The sequence below is a fragment of the Nicotiana tabacum genome, chromosome 1, assembly GCF_000715075.1.
Source record: "Nicotiana tabacum cultivar K326 chromosome 1, ASM71507v2, whole genome shotgun sequence".
Classification (NCBI taxonomy): Eukaryota; Viridiplantae; Streptophyta; class Magnoliopsida; order Solanales; family Solanaceae; genus Nicotiana; species Nicotiana tabacum.
Genome location: NC_134080.1, coordinates 106,436,617 through 106,459,569, shown reverse-complemented (window position 1 = coordinate 106,459,569; position 22,953 = coordinate 106,436,617).

Below are 22,953 nucleotides of genomic sequence, written 5' to 3'. Positions count from 1 at the left end.
GAATAAGAGAAGCAACATTAACATCAATCATTCCATAAGAGGGAAATAAATATAAGTACTGCTAGCTTCTAAGAGTAGAGTATCTTTGGAAGCTCGTTCATTACATTATGTACAATCGGAGTCATGCAAAAGAAGAAAAGGGATAGCCTCACATACCTTGTATATACTGCCCCAATCACAAACTATGCAATTGTCACAAATCCTTAGTCTACAATAAGAGAAACGATACTATCGTTATCATTTAAGCGTCATAACTATTATGTATCGACCACAACCTATTTTACGTTGAAACGGACAACACCTCCCCTATATATGACTTCACACCATTCAAAACAATCACCAAATAGCCCAAACAACATCAATAATAAACATATTGAGCCTCCCAAAATAGTCCACAAACAACCTAATTACATCATACATACGACGACCACCGTAGTCGTGTCAAACGACCCGGAAATGTTATGAATCACTATCAGCCCACAACCCTACATATATATGGTGTTCCTCCACACCATTCCACCTACAAGACTCCACAAAATAGTAGTAAAACATGCAGCCCAATAGCAACAGAAAACAGTCCACAAAACAGTCCGCTACAAGTGAATAACTCGAACTCACGACTTCCGATCACCGTCCCGTGAGTTCTTACATGTATAGAACGAATTACCATGAATTCACAGCAGAGAAAAATGTATGAAAGATGGCAGTAACTTACCTTACTTGTTGGATAACTCATCCCTTCCCTTGGTTCTTCAAACTCTAGGTTTTACCTTCAAATAGAATTTGAAAGAGAGAAAAAATCGATTAGGGTTTGTGTGGGATTTTTGGGGAGCAGTTGCAGGGGTTAAATTTGGTTTTGAGGGTCTTCTAAAATATGGATGAAATAACTGAGTTCATAACCCCTTAAAAGTCCTCTCTGACCGACTTAGGTCTTTTAACTTTGTCCTATCATTTTGGCAAGTAGGTGATGCACCTACTTGTCATCTACCAATCTGCGCAGGCTTGCAAAAATATGAATATCTCTATACTCCAAGATCGTATTGACAAACAGTTTAATGTGTTGGAAATTAGACTCATAGAAATAATTTGGTGGGTAGATCACCCCATAATTCCTTCTAAATTAGGAGAAAATCTTAGAAACATTTAACCTAATGTTTAAGTAATTTTATGAACCTAAGTTGCGACAACGTTTGTCGACTTTTGTTTCATAACTCGTTTGACTTCAAGACTTATGATACGGATATTATATGATTCAAATACCTTAATACATGACCTTGAGTGTATTAAGAACCTCTAGGTTTACCTGAAAATACGAGTTATAACATCCTTGATTCGTTTAACTTCTAATACTTGTTAATCACCCTTATACACCCTTGTATCACTTAAGACAAATAGGATTAACTTCTTATCATCTCAAAGGTAATTTCTTCTTGGATTTATGTTAACTAATATATGGCATGAACTAACGCATGTGGATATGGGTTGTAACACCCTTCCCCCTTAGGAACATTCGTCCTCGAATGTAAGGGTTCATGGGGAGTTTAAATCATCGTGGATTCCGGTCAAGTTTCTACCATAAATAGAGGACAACTTGCAAGCGGTTAACTCAACGTATGGCCTTACAAGAGTATGCAAAGCATTATGAACATGTACTTTATCTGCATATCACAATTTTGTATTAAGGAAGAGTATTCTCAAGTTATTGCTTACCTCATAGAGCCATTTTACCTTCCAATGTATCATGTGTTCCACCAACATCCTTGTTATCTTCATTCTGGAATAGGTACGGGTATTTAGACTTCATCTCCTCTTCTGCTTCCCATGTTATTTCTTCCATATTCTTGTTCCTCCACAATACTTTGATGGAAGCTACATCTTTTATTCTCAGCTTGCGGACTTGTCGATCTAATATAGCCACTGGAACTTCTTCATATGATAGGTACTCTGTAACCTGTACATCTTTGATAGGGACAACTCGAGAAGGGTCTCCAATACATTTCCTCAACATAGATACATGGAATACCGGGTGGACAAATTCCAATTCGGATGGCAATTCTAACTCATAAGCAACCTGTCCAATTCGTCGAAGAATTTTATACGGCCCGATATACCTTGGACTCAGCTTACCTTTGTTCCCAAAAAGCATAATACCCTTCATTGGTGAGATCCTCAGGAAAACCCAATCACTAACCTCAAACTCCAGATCATGACATCGGACATCAGAATAAGATTTTTGCCTGATTTGTGTCATCCTCAATCGCTCCTGTATCACTTTCACCTTCTCAATAGCTTGGTGAATCAAATCTGGCCCATATAATTCTATTTCACCGACTTCGAACCATACAACTGGTGATCTACATCTTCTCCCGTATAGTGCCTCGTATGGGGCCATTTTAATACTGGAATGGTAGCTATTATTGTAGGCGAATTCTATGAGTGGAAGATGGTCATCCCAATTTCCCTTAAAATCTAGAACACATGCTCTTAGCATATCTTCTAGTGTCTGAATGGTACGTTCAGCCTGTCCGTTAGTCTGTGGATGAAATACAATGCTGAGATTTACTTGTGTGCCTAAACCCTTCTGAAAAGACCTCCAAAAGTTAGCTGTAAATTTAGCTCCTCAGTCTGATATAATAGATACCGGCACACCATGAAGCCTAACAATCTCCTTGATATACAACTTTGCATAATCTTCAGCCATGTAAGTTGTCTTAACTGGCAGAAAATGGGCACATTTTGTAAGTCGATCAATTATCACCCAGATGGAGTCAAACTTATGATAAGAGCGAGGTAATCCAATAATGAAGTCCATATTAATCACCTCCCATTTCCAGGTCGGAATATCTATATTCTGAAGCAATCCACCGGGTTTCTGATGTTCTATCTTTACTTGTTGACAATTGGGACACTGGGCTACAAATTCTGCAATAGACTTCTTCATGTTATCCCATCAATACTGCTCCTTGACATCATGATACATCTTTGTCGAGCCGGGATGGATGGAATATCGGGATTGATGAATCTCATTCATAATCTTCTCTCGCAACTTTGCCACATTAGGCACACATAATCGGCCCTGGTATCTCAGTGCCCCATCTCTTCCGATCTCAAAAGCCATACTTTTACACTGCTGAATGCTCTCTCTTAATCGTACTAAGATAGGATCTTCATATTGCCGTGCTTTTACCTCGGCTACCAAAGATGATTCTGATGTATTCTGTACAGTAACACCTCCGTCATCAGAGTCTAAAAATCCTATTCTCATATTGGCTAGCTGATGAAGCTCTTTAGTCAACCCCCATCTACCTGCCTCAATATGTACTAAGCTTCCCATTGATTTACGGCTGAGAGCGTCTGCCACAACATTGGCTTTACTGGGATGATACAATATCTCGACGTCGTAGTATTTCAGTAATTCAAGCCACCTACGCTGCCTCAAATTCAACTCTTTCTGCTTGAAGATGTATTGTAAACTCTTGTGATCTGTGTAGATGTCAACATGGATGCCGTATAAGTAGTGCCGCCATATCTTCAAAGCATATATTACTGCAGCCAATTCCAAATCATGGGTTGGATAATTCTTTTCATGCTTCTTCAATTGTCTTGATGCATAAGCAATCACCTTCCCACGCTGCATCAATACGCACCCCAAACCTATACCTGGGGCATCACAATATACCACATAACCTTCTCTTCCTTCAGAAAGAGTGAGCACTGGTGTGGATGTCAATCGATTCTTAAGCTCCTTAAAACTGCGTTCACAAGTGTCAGACCACTGGAACTTGGTAGCTTTCTATGTTAACTTAGTCAATGGTGATGATATAGAGGAAAACCCTTCCACAAACTGCCTATAATATCCTGCTAGCCCTAGGAAGTTGCGGACTTCTGATGGTGTTGTAGGTCTCGGCCAATTCTTTACTGCATCGATCTTCTGAGTGTCGACACTAATACCCTCGTCAAATATCACATGGCCAAGGAACGCTACTGAGTTCAGCCAAAATTCACATTTGGAGAGCTTAGCATATAACTTACGATCCTGAATCGTCTGTAATACTATCCGCAAGTGGCCCGCATGTTCCGCCTTCGAACGAGAATATACTAGAATGTCATCAATGAATACAATCACGAACACATCAAGATAGGGCCTAAATATAGTATTAATGAGATCCATAAAAGCTGTTGGGGCATTTGTTAGCCCGAACAACATCACCAAGAACTCAAAGTGCCTGTATCTTGTCCGAAAGGCCGTCTTTGGAATATCTTTCTCCTTAACCCTCACCTGATGATACCCTGAACGTAAATCAATCTTAGAGAAATACTTGGCACCCTGTAGTTGGTCAAACAGGTCATCAATTCTTGGAAGTGGATACTTGTTCTTTATAGTAAACTTATTCAACTGTCGATAGTCGATACACATCCGTAACGACCCGTCTTTCTTCCGCCCGAATAGGACTGGTGCACCCCAAGATGAAGTGTTAGGTCTAATAAAGCCCTTATCTAGCAAGTCCTTCAACTGCACCTTCAACTCTCGCAACTCTACCGGGGCCATTCTGTATGGAGGGATAGAGATCGGTTGAGTGTCAGGCAACACATCAATGCTAAACGCAATCTCCCTTTCAGGAGGAAGGACTGGGAGTTCATCTGGGAATTCGTTGACCACGGGGATTGATTGTAAAGTAGGCGATTTCACCTCCGCATCCCTAACGCGAACGAAATGATAAATGTAACCTTTTGAGATCATTTTCCTTGCCTTAAGATAGGAAATAAACCTACCTTTTGGTGTAGCAATATTCCCTTTCCATTCAATGATGGGTTCACCAGGAAATTGAAACCTAACCATCTTCGTACAAAAGTCAACATTTGCATAGCATGAGGCCAACCAGTCCATTCCCATTATCACATCAAAATCAACCATTTCTAACTCCAATAAATTTGCTGAGGTTTGACAACTACAAATCATCACAGTGCAACCTCTATATACCCTTCTAGCAATCACAGAATCTCCTATCGGAGTAGATACCGCAAGGGGTTTACTTATCAATTCAGGTTCAATGCCAAACTTATTAGCCACAAAGGGTGTAACATATGATAATGTAGATCCTGGATCAATCAGCGCATATACATCATAAGAAAACACAGATATAATACCTGTAACAACATCTGGAGACGACTCGAGATCCTGTCGACCTACTAGAGCATAGGTTCGATTTTGAGCACCACTCAAACTCGGCACTGCACCTCTACCCCTACCACGACCTGTCGACTGCTGAAAACCCCGTGCTGGAGGTTGAACTGATGAGGAAGAAGCAGACACAGATCCAGTCGGCTGAGCCATACCATCACCTCCCCTGTTAGGACAATCCCGCATCATATGGCCAGGCTGTCTGCAAGAATAACATGCATCAGAAACTCGACCGCACAGTCCAAAGTGGGCCTTGCCGCACTGATCACAACGTGGTGTTGTGGGTCTCGTCTGACTAGTATCCCTGTGATGTTGCGAGCCTGATGCCTGTGAACTCTGACCTGGACCAGAATGGGTAAATCGATCATATTGAGGCCTCTGAAACTGTAGGGGAGCACTAGCTACAGGTGGCGCCAAACTCCTCGAAGACTGGGGCCTGACGCTGCCTCTAAAGTCATTAGAATACCTTGCAAATCTCGCCCTCTTATGCTGGCCCCTATCCTGCTCCATATCTGCCCTCTGCTGGCGCTTACGATCCTCTAGGGTCTGGGCATAAGTCTGAATATGGGAAATATCCATGCCCTCCACCAAGGAGGCTGTCGTGCACTCATTTATCAGATGTGGTCCCAATCCGTTCACGAATAAATGCACCCTATCACTCATCTCGGCCACCATATGGGGAGCATACCTTGCTAAAGAATCGAACTGCATACTGTACTCTCGCACACTCATATTACTTTGTCTAAGGTTCAAGAACTTATCAGCTCTAGCTCGTTGTATCTCAACTGGCAAGTAGTGACGAAGAAAGGCCTCAGAAAATTCCTTCCACACAGCTGGAGGAGAGTTCGAACCCCTGGATCTCTCCCAACTATCATACCAGAGAACCGCTAAATCCCGTAGCCGATAAGAAGCCAACTCTACTACCTCTGTATCACTAACATGCATAACCCACAGTGTACGATGAACCTGGTCAATAAAAGTATGCGGGTCCTCCTTGGGGTCTGATCCGGTAAACACTGGAGGGTCTAAATTAATAAAATCACAAACTCTCGTACTAACTGGTTTATCAGCAACACCTGTATTCTGCCTCTGAGCAGCTACCAAGCTAGTCAATAACTGCAAAGCAATCCACATATCTTGGTCTGTAGTGCCAGATGGAGGAACTGGAGGTGCTGGGTGCCTCCTAATATCCTCTGGAGGAGACGGGGTAGATGAGGTATGAGATGACATCTCACTCTGAGCCTCACTTTGGCCTGCTCTAGCTTGGGGCACCTGACTAGTACCCTCTTCCGCAGCTGTATCAAGCCTTCTACTAATTGTTTGCTTCCTAGTCGAAGGCATCGCTGAAAGAAAACAAGGTGAATATTAGAGACGAACACTTACGACTCAACTCTACGCACGATCTAGATTCAGGAAGAAGGTAACAACCCTAGATGTCATGTAGCCTCCTGATTATAAATGTGGCACGCTACACATCCATAATCAAGACTCTACTAGACACGGCTCATAGACAACCCCTAGGACAGACTTGCTCTGATACCAAGTTTGTCACACCCAAATTGGAGGGCCATGACTAGCACCCGACCATACTTGCCGAGCACCAATGTACATTTTATCTAACCTTATTTTTTTATCTTTTAGGGTTGACGAGATCAATATAAATGGTAGACCTCGATCATGGACAACCAGCAATAAAATATGATGGCATGAACATACATAGCAAAGGATGACCAGACAATCAAAAAACTACATATAAGGTACGAGCTACCATGCTACCATGAAAGACTATACAATAAAAACCAGCCGACAAGGCGTACCAAACTATACATGAGTCGACACTTGTGTGTGAGCCTCTAAATGAACATAAGTGCTGCAATATAGCCAAAATAGGGTCCCGACATACCCATAATGTCTATAACAAAAATGCATACCAAGACCACGGTAAGTCCGGATAAGGGATCTCGCCAATCACTGCTGAACTGGACAACCTACTGTGGTGGAGGAGCTGCACCTACCTGTATATTAGGGCTTGCAGCACGACATGCAGCGTCCACAAACAAAAGAACGTCAGTACGAATAAAGTACTGAGTATGTAAGGCAGGGAACCATAAATACGAACAGTAATGTAAGCAGGGATAGAGAATATACAACCTAGAACATCTGAGTACCTCTGAGGGCTACTGACATGAAATGCATGATACATATGTATGTATAAATAAACTTTTAAAACATACGCCTCTATGGGAATCATCATCATCATATCGTACCCATCCATAAAAGGCTTGGTAAAGTGGCACTATCGGCCGCTGAGGCTGGGGCCCGTCGAATCTTCAACCTTTGGCTTCGGTGGGCCATGTCTCTTTTATCTGCCTCCTCTGCGTCCCCTCCTTTTCCTCTTCTTCATCTTCTCCGGCGGGGATCCCTCGGGGGATTGAGCAAGGAACCTACGGGAGGTAGAGATATAAGGAGTCACCCTCGAGGATACGTGCTCGAGGGTGCGGTGCCCGAGGATGCTGATACTGGAGATGGACTCTTAAGGGCGGACTGGGCACCAGGTTTCATCGCATGTACATCCTTCCGTTCCTCCGCTTTGGGCGTAGACTCCTGTAGGATTTTGCAAGTTGTATGTAACAACCCCTCGAGGGCTTCTTGTACACAAACTTTTATGAATAAGAATATATTCCATTGATTTTTGCTTTCGAGCTTTGCTTTGTTTCTGTATGCTCTCATTCCCTTTGGGGCCCTTGAACGCTTTCTTTTGTTTGTTGGCTGCTGATATCGGGCTTGGGCACGGGCGTCTGTCCCGGTCTTTTGCTGATCGGCATAGCTCTCATCCAAACACATCGTCGTACTTTGGAACCAATCTTGGATTGATATGATAGGTTCGGTCTATCGAGGCCCTCCGAGTTGTATGAAGATCATGCATCGAATTCTGGGGCCTTCGGGAATGTTACCCTGGATTAAGCTCATCTTCGGGTACCCGGGGGCCCCTATTGATCTTGATGTAGATAGCCCCTTTAGAATGTATAGGATAGACTTCTGTTGAGGAGTTTGCCTGTATTCGGGCGCTTCCTCGGACCTTCATGGAGCTATCGCAATTGGAGCTTCCTGTGTTTATTTCTTTTTTCAAAAAGAGGGGATCACGTGGCCATGTACTTGCCTTGCATCAAGTGTTGGCGTTTAAAGCTTGCCGAAGTCCGACTTCTTTGGGTCGGGGGTTCTTGACGTAGAGTGTTATCTTGAGCTCGGAGATAATACGAACGGCCCCTTGAGTTTTGACTCCTCGTTGAAGGATGCTTTCTGGATCAGGTATTGACCCATCGATCTGTATCGAGGCTGTTGGCTTCCTGGGTCCTGCCTCGGGCAGGCGAATCACCACTACTTCTCGCATATATGTGGGGCGGCTTCGGCTTTTTCACAAGACTTCACTATTTTTAGATAGCCACCTTTCTGCTTTAGCACGAGGTACTTCATCTCTTTAGGCGAAAAAAGTTTTGGTGCGCGCACTTGCTTTGACCTGTTAGTTTCACTATAGTCATGGAAACCACTTCGGGGCCGATCCAGCAGGGGACGGGGGGTGCTGCTCCTGGTGCTCAGGAACCGATGGAGTTCGCTCTAGAGATGGCGTCCTTGATAATAGAGGAACACCTGGAGATGGCAAAGAGATACTGCGGGTGGAGAGAGGGGATAACACTGCAGGTGCTTTCCCCAGATGAGGGCATTGCGGACTCTACTGATGGATTCTTGAGTGTATACCTATACCCTTTCGCATTTGGCCCCCCTGATACGGTTGTGTTTGATTTTTGCTTAAAGTATCGGGTTACCCTAGCACAGATTCATTCTTCGTTTTGGCGAACGGCGTTGATGATGAGATTCTTCGCGGAGAAGGCCGAGCTTGAATTCACGCTTGATCACCTTGTCAGGATATATTGGTCCTTTCATCGTCAAGGCCTGCTAACTCTGAGATGTCGCTCGTCCATGCCCTTTGTTATTGATGATGAGGAAAGCGGGGATCGAGAGTGGGCTAGTTGGTTTATCTGGGTCCGAACAACCGACATTATCCATGTGAAGTTTTTTCCATTTCCCGAAGGGAGGAATTATGCACGTGAGTGAGGCATTTGGTGCTTTTTTAGATTTCGCCTATAGCAAAAATCAACTGAGTAATAATGTTGTCTCCCTTGTTGCAACAACTTCGTGGATGCCGGGTGAAGTCCATGATCTGCCCGGCTGGGTCCGGAAGTTGGTGACCCATTAGTCCTGTGACTAGGGCAGGTGGCGAGCTGTACTTCAAACCGGATGGGGAGTGCAGTACCAAGGTATGTGCGTATGCTGCCTTTGTCTTGCCTTCGTATACCCGAGGTAATATTTTCCCCTTCCATTTGTGCTAGATTCGCCATTTGCAGATATTGGGTGGTTCCTTGGGATGGGGCACCCGCGGTGTGATGGAGCCTTTAGTGGTGCTGGTCGGGCTCATATTTCCGAGGAAGGGGCATCGCCCGGGTCCGCTGCTCCCAGAGTGCCTGATTCCTGGCCGATGGTTCCTTTGAGCGAATACGCCGTGCCCAAGGTCAGTTCTTCTGGGGTCGCAGGGGCAAGATCAATAGGAGTGTGTTCCGACTTCGAGGAAGTCCGTCGGCTTCACTTTGTGGTGAGTTCATGTACAGTTTCTCTATGCCCCGTGCCCTCCTCCCTTTATTGAACCTTCCTTGTGCAGGCCTGTGATAGGCTTAGGTTTGAGCTGCTCCGTCAAGGGGCCAAGCTTCAGAAAATTCTGGATGAGGGTGAGAATCCCTTAGGCTCCTTAGCGAGGAGAAGGAAGTTGAGCTGCAGCATTGGCGATATGAGGCGCGTCGGAGCTCAAACTATGAGAGCTATTTGATGGAGCAGGTAACTTTCTGTAGTACGTGCTTCGCTCCTTTCTAACCTTAAGGCTAACCCCTTTTGCCGTATCAATGGTAGAGAAAGGAGGAGGCCTTGGAGTACCTCAAAGGCAACGTTAACCGTGTCAGAGTTGCTTGTGGGGAGCTAAAAGCTCAAGTGCAGGCTCGAACTTTGGAGGAGATGAGTGCCTCGGTTAAGGTTCCTACTTTCGAGGTCCAACTCTATTTAACTCATGCCAACACCAAAGTTCAAGCAGATATGATTGGGAAACTCGAATCTGATCTCTCGAAGGTCATAGCCGAGATAATTGATGCCCGGGCAGAAGCGACACTAAGCCGAACCAAGGTTGATTGTGAGATGGCGATTCATATGAAGGATGCTGCTGATGCCCAAGTCGAGCTAAAGCGAGCCCTCGACTGGGAAGATGATTGAGGAATATGCTTGTTATAGATCCTGAAGAGAGGTACTCGAGGAGGTCAGTGCAAACGGCTTCATCCTCTCGGAGGAATTGGCTCGAGCAAGGGCGGACGAGCTTGACGCTCGATTATTTATTGTTGATGTTGCGGAGGGCGAATTTGACAAGCTGTAGCCCTTTAGCGCAGAGTGTAGACTTTGCCATTTTGTCGCTCTAAACTTTGCCATTTTGTTGCTTTATATTTTGCCATTTTGTCGCTTTGCCTCTAATATACGTAGGGTATGCCTGTAGATGGAGAATGTGCTTTTGTTTATGTGCATTTAATATATAAGAAGAAACTTGAGGCTTTATTTCTTCTGTACCTTTTTTTTGTTGTTGCTTTCGATCGGGCAAGCTGATTTTGGTGTTTGGCGAGGTCCTCATAGGTCCGGAATGGATCGGACAGACCCGGGGGATCTTAAGTGCGATCCTTGGTGCGAGCAGGTGCTTGGGCCTCCGTGCTTTGCCCGGCTGTTTAGGATTAGTCTCCGAGTCGGGCTCCGGCTCGAGCCTTCTTGTCCTCGAATTTTATGTGCTCGTGCGTGTAGGTAGTAATCATTTTTATCTCTTGCCCTTGGGTATTTACCGTTCCAACTGTTTTGGGTCCAGTATTCGAGTCGCACTGTGACTCGAGCTTCAATTGACCATCAAGCTCTTTCCTACCTGCATGGGCGGATGATGATGGCCCTTTATGCTCTAGGTCGAAGTGACCTTACGGGCGCGTGGACCGACAATTTACTCGGTCGGCGATAGTGGAACTTATGCCTTGCCCTTAGGCGTATTGCAGTTTTCGGGTCCAGTATCCGAGTTGCATTGTGATTCGAGTTGTAATCGACCCTTAAACTTCCTCGATTTCCTGGCCGACGATAGTGCCACTCATGACCTTAGGCATATTGCAGTTTTCGGGTCCAGTCTCCGAGTCGCGTTGCGATTCGAGCAATAATTAACCCTTAAATTTCCTCGATTTCCTGGCCGACGATAGTGGCACTTATGCCATTTGGTCGTTAAGACCTTTCAGTAAGTTGCCCGGAGGCTTGCATAGTTAACTATTTTGGATCCGGCCTCTAAATCGGGTTACGATTCGAGCTCTTTTTAATCCTCAAGTTGTCAAAATTGTTTAGCTGGCGACAATGGCTCTTATGTTGTTTGGTTATAGAGACCTTTGAGTATGAGGCTCGTAGGCTTGCTTAGGTGGCGACAATGGCTCTTACACTGTTTTTGCCCGTGTGCTTTTTTTTGTAGGCTTTGTTTCCGCTTGTTAAGGTCTTTTTAGAGTATTTTTTCCTGACTCGTTGTCGGTTCTAGAGGAACCTCGATTTCAAGTCGTTGTCGGCAATGTTTCAATAACCTCGTAAGGTTCATAGCTCGTAGGTCGAGTAGATCGACGCTCTTGTGGTTTGGAGTCGACGTGGTCGGAGCTCGTTTTTTCCGTTGAGGGAAGCCTGTTTTAACTGGTTCTTTTCGAAGTATATTCGAAGTAGTGGCCTGCGATTTTTAGCGACAGTCGGGTGTCCCAGAGTCGCATTATTTTGGCTGTATCAGCCGTTTTGATCGTAGTCATGTTGGTTTGGCCATAGCCATTTTTTATCACAAACGATAATTTAGCCATCTACATCGAGGGTATGCCCTTTAAGGATTCTTACAAATGCGATGTATAGACTAAACTTCAGGGTTTTCATGCCTGTTGAGGTCTTACAGTTTGTCATGCCTATTGAGGTCTTACAATCTGTCATGCCTATTGAGGTCTTACAATCTGTCATGCCTATTGAGGTCTTACAGTTTGTATGATATAGATTAGATCTGGTTATGCTGAGTCTGCCTGCGAGGGGTCTTACAGTTTCGGATTTTCCAGTGCTCGGCAATTGGCGACAGTCTTTGAGTCATCGAGTTTGTTTAAGATTGAAGACCGCTTCTCGTGAACTCGGAGTTGCATTGTGAGGGCTTGGTGAGCCCGGGGTTCCAACCCTGGGGCCGTATGGGCGCTGAACCGTTTAAGTCTTCGAGTATCTCGGGACGTATTCAGCGGAGAGGACTTTGCTGCGAATATGTCGAAGTAGCCTTTTTCGAAGTATAAAATACCGAAAAGATATTCTTTATTGGTTAGCGTAAATATAGGCTATAAATACATGTCGTCTCATTGCTGTGAGCTTGGCCCGCATGGGTGCGGCTCCTCTGATCATCTGATCCATTTACATGATTTCGTTTTGAAACTTAGCCTGCCATTTATTGGCCCTTCCGAGGGGACGGTGTCCTTAAGAGAAGGCCATCGCGCGTCGTCTAACTATAGAAGAAAGGCCCGTGATCCGTCGGATCCTCTTTTGGGGGGTGTGCTGCTCTTCTAATAATCTTGCTGGCGGGACCCTCTTTAGGTTAGAAGTCCGGTCAAAGAAAGAGAGCGCGGCGGGCCCCGCAGAGGCCTCGGATATTCGAGTGGAGTTAGAACTTATGAATGCCTCGGCTGACTGCTTGCATATAGGTTAGCAAAAGAAAAGAAACAACAGGGGAGCGAAGTAGTTCTTCCCTACTGCGGGATATGTAGGCGACGTTTCGAGGTCTAGTATGTTTCTGTCATTTCAAGGCATGAGCCCTTAATACAGCCTTCTGCTGTGTTCAACCAGGCTTGGCCGAAGATGTGGTTCTGCTCACCCTTTGATCCCTTCGAGGGCGGAGGCATTGATGCCGGCGATGGGTCATATGGTGAGGGATTTCCTCTCGTCGCGTGTAGCTCCTTGTCTAATACTTTATTCCCACCTCTATTGTGGAGTTTCATCCCTTTGGCGGAGTGTGGTCGAAGTTTCCTCCGGGCGGTGTGCCCATTCTCATTTGAATGAAACATCCGTGTTTCACAGGCTCGGCGTTCCAGCCCGAGCTCAGGCGGGCTGTATAGAGTGAGCGGCCTTCCTAATTGTTGTGGCGATCGGCATCTGGAATCCATCAAAGATTCAAGGTGTAGGAGTGATTTGGTTTGTTAGTCCGAACCACCCCATTAGCTTTCGCCTGACATCATCGGTATAATTGATCGATCATCTGCACTGATGAACATATATTTTATTTGAAATAGGTCAAATGAGGGAGGGGGTTACTAATCGCGTTAATACGAGGCCGAGGCGAAGTCTCGACGTCCCTTTCCTTGGATGCAAGGGTGTCCTTTGGGTATATTCCCCGGACCCATCTTTCCCCGGCGATGAGCCCTTTCACTCTGCATTTTATGGATCTTTGAAGGGTGCCGTCCTTTATGTTGTGGCAATACGTCGTGGCTTGTTAGCCTCATTTTTTCTGATCTCCTTCCTCCCTTGGAGCTGGATCCGAACCTGACCGCTTGATGATACTTGGTGGCGATATCTATTGAATACCATAGTTGTCGTTCTTTTGAGCTGATGACCGCGTGCACCCTACGGTTCCTGCACTGGGCATAGTTCCCTTGAAGAGGTCTTGGTCGAATAGGTCTAAGTCACGATGTTTGGTATAGCAATGCTGAAATCGTACTCGACTGGGCAGGGTTTCCCTGCTAGCTGTGCCTTGTTGAATCTGGTTCTATTGGAGGTTCCTCGAGGGTGTTGTCCTCGAGATATTTCCCTATTGTTGCGAGGTAGGTTGCATCTCGAGTCGTTCCTTCTATTCACAGTGCATGGATGATATTTATATCCGTTTGGCATCAGCTTCTTTGTCGGGAGTCTGCTTGGATATACCGAACTCGAGGAGGTTCCCGGACGGTTGTCCACGGCCCCGATTCGTGGCCGATGCCGGGTGTGGGCATCCAACTAGACCTCGGCTAGTTATCTGATCAGGCTTCGCTTGAAATGTCCTGGAGATGTCGGGCATGCTTCGTTCAAGCCTCTAGTGAAGGCTTGTGTTGCCTGATCGTCCGAAACCGGGAGCGATCTCATTCGTCCTATCAGGGAATGGGGTGCGGCTTCCCGCGGTATTTCATTTCTTCTTCGTTTGGCCTCAGGTGTATCAAGCCTTCTCGGTACTACTTTGATGGCGTCGGTGCGTGCTTCCACGGAGGACCACGCTGGTATGGTAAGCGAGTCTGTGAGGTCAGGTGCCAGGAGGTGGCGCTGCGTCATGGTTTCTTTCGAGAGAGTTTCTTCGAACTTCCTCAATGAGAAGGGCTCGAACTCATCATCTTGGAGGTCACTGCCTTTGAATGAGCTCGTGTAAGTGGTGGTGAGCCCGTAGGGATCTGAGGTCCTATCGCACCTAGGGAGTTTCGGCATTCTGGATTTTTGTAAAGCGAGTTCCGGGACCGTTTCCTTGGGAGATGGTTGTTGTAAGAGCTTCCACGAACCTGATTCAATCCTTTCAAAGAGATTCCCAAGCATCCTCACTATGGCGGGGTCGGTTACTGATCCGTCGTTACTTGATCTCTCGGGTACCAGCTCGGCGTAAGGAGGTGTCTCCGGCGCTACTGCGTTGGGAGTCTCCGGGCGACTTTGCAGCTGAGCGATAGCCAACTGCCATTCTTGTAACATTTCAAAAATAACACGAAGATTAACTTTCTCTTCTACCCGGGCCAGGGTTTTTTGAGCTTCCTGTCGGTCAATGCGTTGTATGCTGTCATCGGTGAGCGAGGCTTCGTCGACCTGTTGCGCACCTTGCAAGCCCGCATCCGTTTGAATCGGCCTAAATGCGTTATCAGTGTCCTACGATGTCGCGCTAACCTCTAAAGCAGCCATACTGTTTTCGCCATGGTTTTCAGGGTAGTCGTTCTCGATTTTGCTTACTGAGCCAAATATTAACCTGAAATCAAAAGATCTTGGGCAAGAAAAAGTGTGAAAGATAATGTGTGTTTGTGTGACGAAACTAGCGAGAAAATAATCACTATTATTTTTAGCCCCACGGTGGGCACCAAACTGTTTACTGTGAAAATGGTAACAACAATTAAATTTGTAAATGGGATCCTAAAAATACGTGATCTGTTCCCGAGCTAGTTGTTAGAGCAGTTGATGCTAAGAACGTGAAGCTTAACAATGAAATGCAAGCTAAAACAAGACAGTAATCAAACCGAAGGGGCCTGTTGCCCGGATGCAAAGCTGGTCGATAAGGACCTTGGGGCCGAGACTCGAATTGAGCTCGAGCTATCGGGAGCAACCGAGAATAGGATAAAAATTAAGTATATGATCAAACAAGGATCTTTGTGGCCAATGTTGCGCAATATAGCATGAAATAAGTAAGAAGACAATAGATGTTAAAGCGGCCTCGAGCCAGTGAGAACGAACAAAATAGGAGAAAGAGAGAGAGAGATATTATTGCTTTAGTGGAGAAATTGAGCAACCTCAGCCCTTTATAAAGTGGTATGGGTTCCCCTTATACATGCGAGGGAACATGGTATGGTACAAATATGTGGAGATTAAACACAAAGTACGGAGATGAGATGGTTTAACGTGATGCCTTAGCATAGGCTCTGGATAGGCCGGGCCTGTCAGACGTAGCCATGTGCCTTGGGGGATTCCCCCTCCGTCCTGGCTTCGGTCTTTGTTTCTTACGAGTCATGCTCCGACGAGCCCCGAGGTCGGAAACTTGGTCGCGGCCTCCCGCCCTCGGGGTCCCGAGGCATGCTTCCAAAATGTCCCGACAGTAAGAAATCAAGTTTTCTGATTTCGCCGCATACAATGGGGTTCTACCGGTGATTTATCAAAGACTTTTCGAAGGTGGTGAATCCCTTGTGCAAGTTGTTGGAAAAGGATGCTAAGTTCGTGTTTGATGAAAAATGTATGCAAGCCTTTGAACTTCTCAAGCATAAGTTAACCACCACTCCTATCATTACCGCACCTAATTGGAGCTTGCCCTTTGAGCTCATGTGTGATGCGAGCGATGTTGTGGTTGGGGTGGTTTTGGGTCAAAGAATGAACAAAATGTTTCATCCGGAGTACTATGCGAGCAAGACAATGAATGACACTCAGGTGAACTACGCGGTGACCAAGAAAGAACTTTTGGATATTGTGTTCGCAATGGAAAAATTCCGGCCGTATCTTATTGGTGCTAAGGTTATTATTCATACCGACCATGCCGCACTCCGGTACTTGATAACGAAGAAGGATTCCAAAGCTAGACTGATGTGATGGGTCTTGTTACTTCAAGAGTTTGATTTGGAGATTGTGGACCGGAAGGGTAGTGAGAACCAAGTGGCAGACCACTTGTCCCACTTGGAGGAGGATGGGAGGCCTCGTGATGGCCTAGAGATCAATGATTCATTTCCCGATGAACAAATCCTTTCGGTGTTGATGAATGATATGTCATGGTTTGCCGATGTTGCTAATTTCCTTGTGACTAGTATAATCCCGTGTGAGCTCTCTTCTAACCAAAGGAAGAAGCTCAAGTGGGATAGTTTGGATTTCTATTGGGATGAGCCATATTTGTTCAAGATTTGCATGGATGGTGTGATCCGAAGGTGTGTCCCGGAGGAAGACCAATTGAGTATCTTGGAGGCTTGTCATTCCTCTCCCTATGGTGGCCATCATGGCGGGGCGGGGACGACTTCCAAAGTTCTTAGTTGTGGGTTTTATTGGCCAACTTTGTACAAAGATGCAAGTAAACTTGTGAAGAGGTGTGATGAATGTCAAAGAGCGGGTGGAATTTCGAAGAAAGATGAGATGCCTCTCAATACCATTCTTGAGGTTGATATTTTTGATATGTGGGGTATTGATTTTATGGGCCCGTTTGTTAGCTCGTGTGGGAACACATACATTCTTGTGGTGGTGGACTATGTTTCAAAGTGGGTTGAAGTTGTGGCTTTGCCCAACAATAAGGCCCAGAGTGTTGTTGCATTTCTCAAGAAGAGCATCTTTACAAGGTTTGGTACTCCTCGTGCAATCATAAGTGATGGGGGTCTCCTTTTTGCAATAGAGCTTTTGACACTTTGCTTTCAAAGTATGGTGTCAATCATAAAGTTTCTACTCCCTATTATCCTCAAGCAAGTGGTCAAGTTGAAGTATCCAACAGGGAAATCAAAAGCATCTTGTCAAAGACGGTTAATGCAAATATGACTGATTGGTCAAAGAAGTTGGATGACGCTCTATGGGCTTATAGGACTGCTTACAAGAATTCGATTGGTATGTCTCCGTATCGGTTGGTGTTTGGGAAAGCTTGCCATCTACTGGTAGAGTTAGAGCACAAGGCCATGTGGGCTTTGAGGAAGCTAAATCTTGAATGGGATGTTGCAACAAATCTTCATGTGGAGCAGCTTAATGAACTTGATGAATTTTGATTCCATGCCTACTCCAGTTCATCCTTGTACAAGGACAAGATGAAGTACCTTCATGATAAATATGCTCGTAGCAAGGAGTTCAAAGTTGGTGATTTGGTTCTCTTGTTCAACTCTCGGTTACGTCTGTTTCCGGGAAAGCTTAAATCAAAATGGAGTGGACCTTTTGAAATGGTGTGTGTGACCTCGTTTGGTGCTATTGATTTAAAGAACAAAAATGGGGAAGTTTTTAGAGTGAATGGGAATAGGGTCAAGCACTATTTGGGAAAAATTGATGACAGCCACGTGGTGGCACTTCTTCATCTCAAATGATTTGATGGTAATCTGCCTCGTGCCGCGACATTAAACCAGGCACTTCTTGGGAGGCAACCCATGTGTTTTTCTTCTTGTTTTTCTTTGATTTTCATGGTAGTATAGGATTTATTTTTGGACTAACTGGTTGTGAGATGCTACAGGATTGTGTTGATGCAGTGCAGGAAGTAGTGAAAAAAGTGTTCCAGTCTCTGAAGTTTTCAATGCGGATGCACTACATTTAGTGCGGACCACACTAATAAAGGTGAAATGTCCAACTCTTTGAAGTTTGCCACCGCGGCCGCATTACATTTTGTGCGGTCCACGGTGGACCACTGCGGCCGCATGGCATTTTGTGCGGACCGCATTGATGAGTGTTTGTAATATGATCTTCAGGGACTGCGGCCGCACTACATTTTGTGTGGTCCGCATTGGTCCCTGTGCGGCTGCACTATATTTTGTGCGGTCCGCATTGCCTGGATACAGAGAGTGGGTAGTCTGAACCCCACCTCTGTGCGGACTGCATTGCCATTTTGTGCGGTCCGCATTGGCCTCTACGCGGCCGCACTCTATTTTGTGCGGTCGGTACTGTGTCACCTCTGCAACTGTCTGCAACTTTTTCTTTTCTGCAACTCTGATCTTAATTGTTTTTACTGATACTAACAAGCCTAATGGATGATGTTTGCAGACAATGGTGAAACAAAGAGGCAAGGGTTCTAAACAAGATGGTCGAGGTGAATCCTCCCAGGGAAGGAAACAGAAAATGGTAAGATTGACTACTCAAGCCCGGCAAAACATTAAAAACACGAGGAAGATGATTAAAGCTGTTGATAGGGCCATTGACATGTCTGCGAGTGAGTACGAGCCCTCCCGGGAGATATCTTCCGACTCAATCCAGAGTACATCCCTGACTGGCCGGAGAGAAATAGACTAAGAGACACTCCTCCCACTTCCCCCACTGCCCAAGCGTCAGTAAATGTATCTTCTGGATCGTCTGAGGGCTCAGTTGAAGGCAGTGGGAATGAATACTCCACCTCTCCCACAACTTCATTATTCAGAGAGGGTGCAGTAAGAGAAGAGGTAGTAGGAGAAGGGGGTGAGCCCCAGGTTGGCGGGGTAGAACAAACTAAAAATCCGGAGGTGTGGCAAGACCGGTTTGTAAGCGAGGTAGCTTATCACAAATTTAGGGAATGGTGGCTGGTGAGGAAGTTGATCCCGGAGAGGAGCTTTGTTGATAGAGACTTATTACCTCACAATCCCAATGTGAGGAGGCAGTTTAGGGAGAGAGTTGGCTGGGAGTATTTCTTGAACAACTGTGAGGATACAAACGAGCACCTGGTCAAGGAATTCTATACCAATGTTGCCCACATCAAAAAGGGCACAAAAGTGACCAAGGTGCGAAATCTGAAGGTGCTTTTTGACGGGAAAACAATAAATGATTACCTCGACTTTGATGAGGAGGATGAGGAACTGTATATGGCAAAGATGGAATTGGGTGAGGAGGTCCGTCCTTGGTTGGCACAGTATCTGGCAATCCCAGGTACCACCCCCGATTGGCTAAATGCGGGAGTGAAAATTTTGAGAAGAAGTCTGAATTTCGAAGCCAAGGGGTGGGAAACATTTGTGTGCAGCAGATTGGACACTACTACTCATGACAACTCCCTCCCTCTTCATCGGGTAGTTTTGGTGGCATCGATCATGGCGGGGTACCCGATTAATGTCAAGAAAGTAATGTCTCGGGTAATTACGCAGGTAGTCAGTGAGGGTGACAGAAACTACCCCTTCCCCAGCTTCTTGACCATGTACTTTAGGGACCTCAAAGTTGAAAAGAGGCCATTTGATATAAAGGTAAAAGCGAAGGCCCCGTTCTCATGGTACAGTATGCAGGGTGATGACAACCCAAAGAGCAAGAACTTCAAGGGAACAGCTACTGCTCCAACTGGCCAGTCTGAAGAGCCAGTTGTGGTAGTGGCTCCTACTCAGCCTACCTCCACCTCTGCAGACATTCCTCCTGGTTTATCCACTTTAGCAGATCCAGAGATACCCTCTTCCCGAGCCTCCCCAGTGACTGCATACTGACTGAGCTAGGATCTTCTCAGCATCAACAACTGAATACAGACAGCTTCATCCAAGTTGTCTATCCTCACTACTATAGTGGAGCTCAGTCGGCACCTACGCCTCCGCAGATCTCGCAGTCTATCGTGGATGCCCTCAAGGAGATTCTGGCCAACCAGAAGAAAATCCTTGACACCCAAACAGTGCTCACGGATTTTGTTGATTCACACAGCAAGGCTCTCAAGGAGCTTGCTAAGGAGCACAAGAAGTTGAGGAAGACACGGGCTTCCAAGGAGTCCGTAAAGGCGCTGAGGGCTGAGGTTGACAGGATGAAGGCAGATCATCTGCCTTTGGACTTATTGCTACAGGACCTGGTACCAGCAGCTCATCCCCAACCTAAACAGTCCAAAGGCCTCCCAAGAGGAAGAGGATGATTCCCCGAACAGACGATGCAGTCAACCAGTTGGAAGACCCACCGAAGGCTTCATCCAGTCAGCCACAAGATGCACCTCAAGAGCCTGTCCAAGTCCAGGCCCAGGTCCCAGTAGCAGAGCAGCAGGCTATAAGGAACCAATCCGAGGTTCCCGAGCATATTGAGGACCCAGGGACCACTTAGGAGCCCATGCAGACAGACGAGCCATAGGGAGTCTTTATATCCTTTTCCCCTTTTCGTTTTGGTGCTTATTTGGTTTAGTTGGCATTGGGGACAATGCCAACTTTCATTTGAGGGGGTAGGCCCTACTTTTATGGATTTGGATTATTGTATATATTTGACAGTTTTTATGCTTTCTTTATTTTTCATCTTTGGTTTATATATAATTTTAACATTTCATTACATTTCTCGTACTTTTATTTTACTTTGGGTCTGTGTATAAAGTCATGTTACATTGTATATATTCATCCCATCTATTGTATATTCGATTAAATCCCCTCTTGCATATATTCATTTTACTCTCTGCAATTTTTCTTTCTTAGCTTCTTATTTATGTTCGTAGCTTCTTGTTCTGAACGTTTGCAATAAGCCTTTGGTTTTATTAATGCCACGGTTCTTTCCAAAGGTGGAGTTTGTGTGAACCAGGTGGCTCTTCCCAATGATGGATGGCGTGACAACCTTCTTAAGAGTTTGAGTCTATTTTTCTTTTTGCTTTTTAGTAGTTAGTGGTAAGGGTACCGGAAGCAAAGTTTCACTTAGGCCTAGCACATTTGCCTTTGATCTCATGGCCAAAAACAAATTGTTATTTTTAGGAAGGTGAAAGTCGTGACCTTGAGACTCTTGTGTTGACCGATAATCATCAAGTGGTTTTTCGGAACCATTGTGTGCTCAAATCTTATCTAAGGTCGTCGTGGGCCTCCGACTCTGTATCTTTAGAAATCCCATAGCTTGTGTGGTGAGAAATTGCATTGCAAATCCATGTCCCGGGCCATTGGTCTAGAACTTGCCTTGAATGTTTGTTGAGGCAAAATCCTAAGTGAATTTTGACTTGAGACATGATTATAGGCTCTCCTTGTTCCAAATGATAACTTGAACACTTCCATAACCTACCAATGATAAGATCCCTAGCCAACCCTTTTGAGCCTTAAACCTTTTTCCTTCAAAGAACCATGATACAAGCTTTTACCCGTTCTAAAAGATACCCTCTCTTGGCACCCGATCTTTCTTTTAGCACATGGCAAAAGTATAAGTTTGGGGGGAGAGACCAGGATGACAACAAAGTGGTAAAAATCTTTGATAAGATTAAGGTATAACTTTTCTCCTCTTTTAATTGTGACTGACATTATGAAAAGAAAGTTCTTTGCCCTTGAAATTTCGAGCAAGAACTATATGACATGGGTGTTGGATGCTGAAATCCATTTAGATGCAATGGGTCTTGGAGACGCCATTAAAGATAAAAATAAAGCATCTACCCAAGACTGTGCTAAGGCTTTGATTTTCTTGCGCCATCACCTTGATGAAGGGTTGAAAATAGAATATTTCACAGTCAAAGATGCACTTATTTTGAGAAATGGCTTAAGGAAAGGTATAACAACTTAAAGTTGGTCTAGAGATTTAATTTGTTATGAATCTGTCACTATGGACGGATCCATTAACTGATAACCTAACCATGGAAAGCCATTATAAATTCAATATCATACTTGGAATGAATATTTTTAAGATTGTGCACTGGACTCTTTTCAATCCCATCATCACTTGTAAGTGGAGTTTAATTTTCTTCTCCAGAAAATTGAAGGTATGTAGTCTCCATACCTGTGTGTTGAATATATATTGACAAAAGCGTGCAATTGTCTAGTGGTTCAAAATCATAATTTTTCAGTGAAGGTATAAGTGCATACGTTGACTGCATATTGAACTACTAACGAGATTCACCTATTTGCAGGGGCATTTGCATCTATACCCGTTTTTTGGGTCACGTTTTAACTTGATTCCGCTTTGCAAAAAAATTGCAAGCATACCCACTTTTTCGTGTAACTTCAACATACAGGGCTGAAGTAGCAAAGGCAATCACACAAAACATCAGCATTCTAGTAGACGGGACTGAAGTAGCAAGTGTGCTGAACCAAGTGTGCTGAAGTTTTTATTTGTAATTGCTAAACTTAAGCATAGTAGCTGAAGTTTTGTTCTCTATTTGCTGAAGTTTTATTTTTGTAACTGGCGAACTTCAGACAAAAAGAATGCTCAAAGTAGAATTGAATAAAAAAAAGGGGGATTCAAGAAAAGCAAAGAATAAAAGGTGTAGAAAGCTGAGAAAGGAGAAAAGATTTGAAATGTACGAGAAAGAGTGACAGTGTGTCTCTCTAACCCCTTATAAAGAAGTGAAAAAACTTAAAAAGTCAAATGAATTTGAGCCAAAATGAAACAAAAGAAATTCTTAAGGGGATGGAACC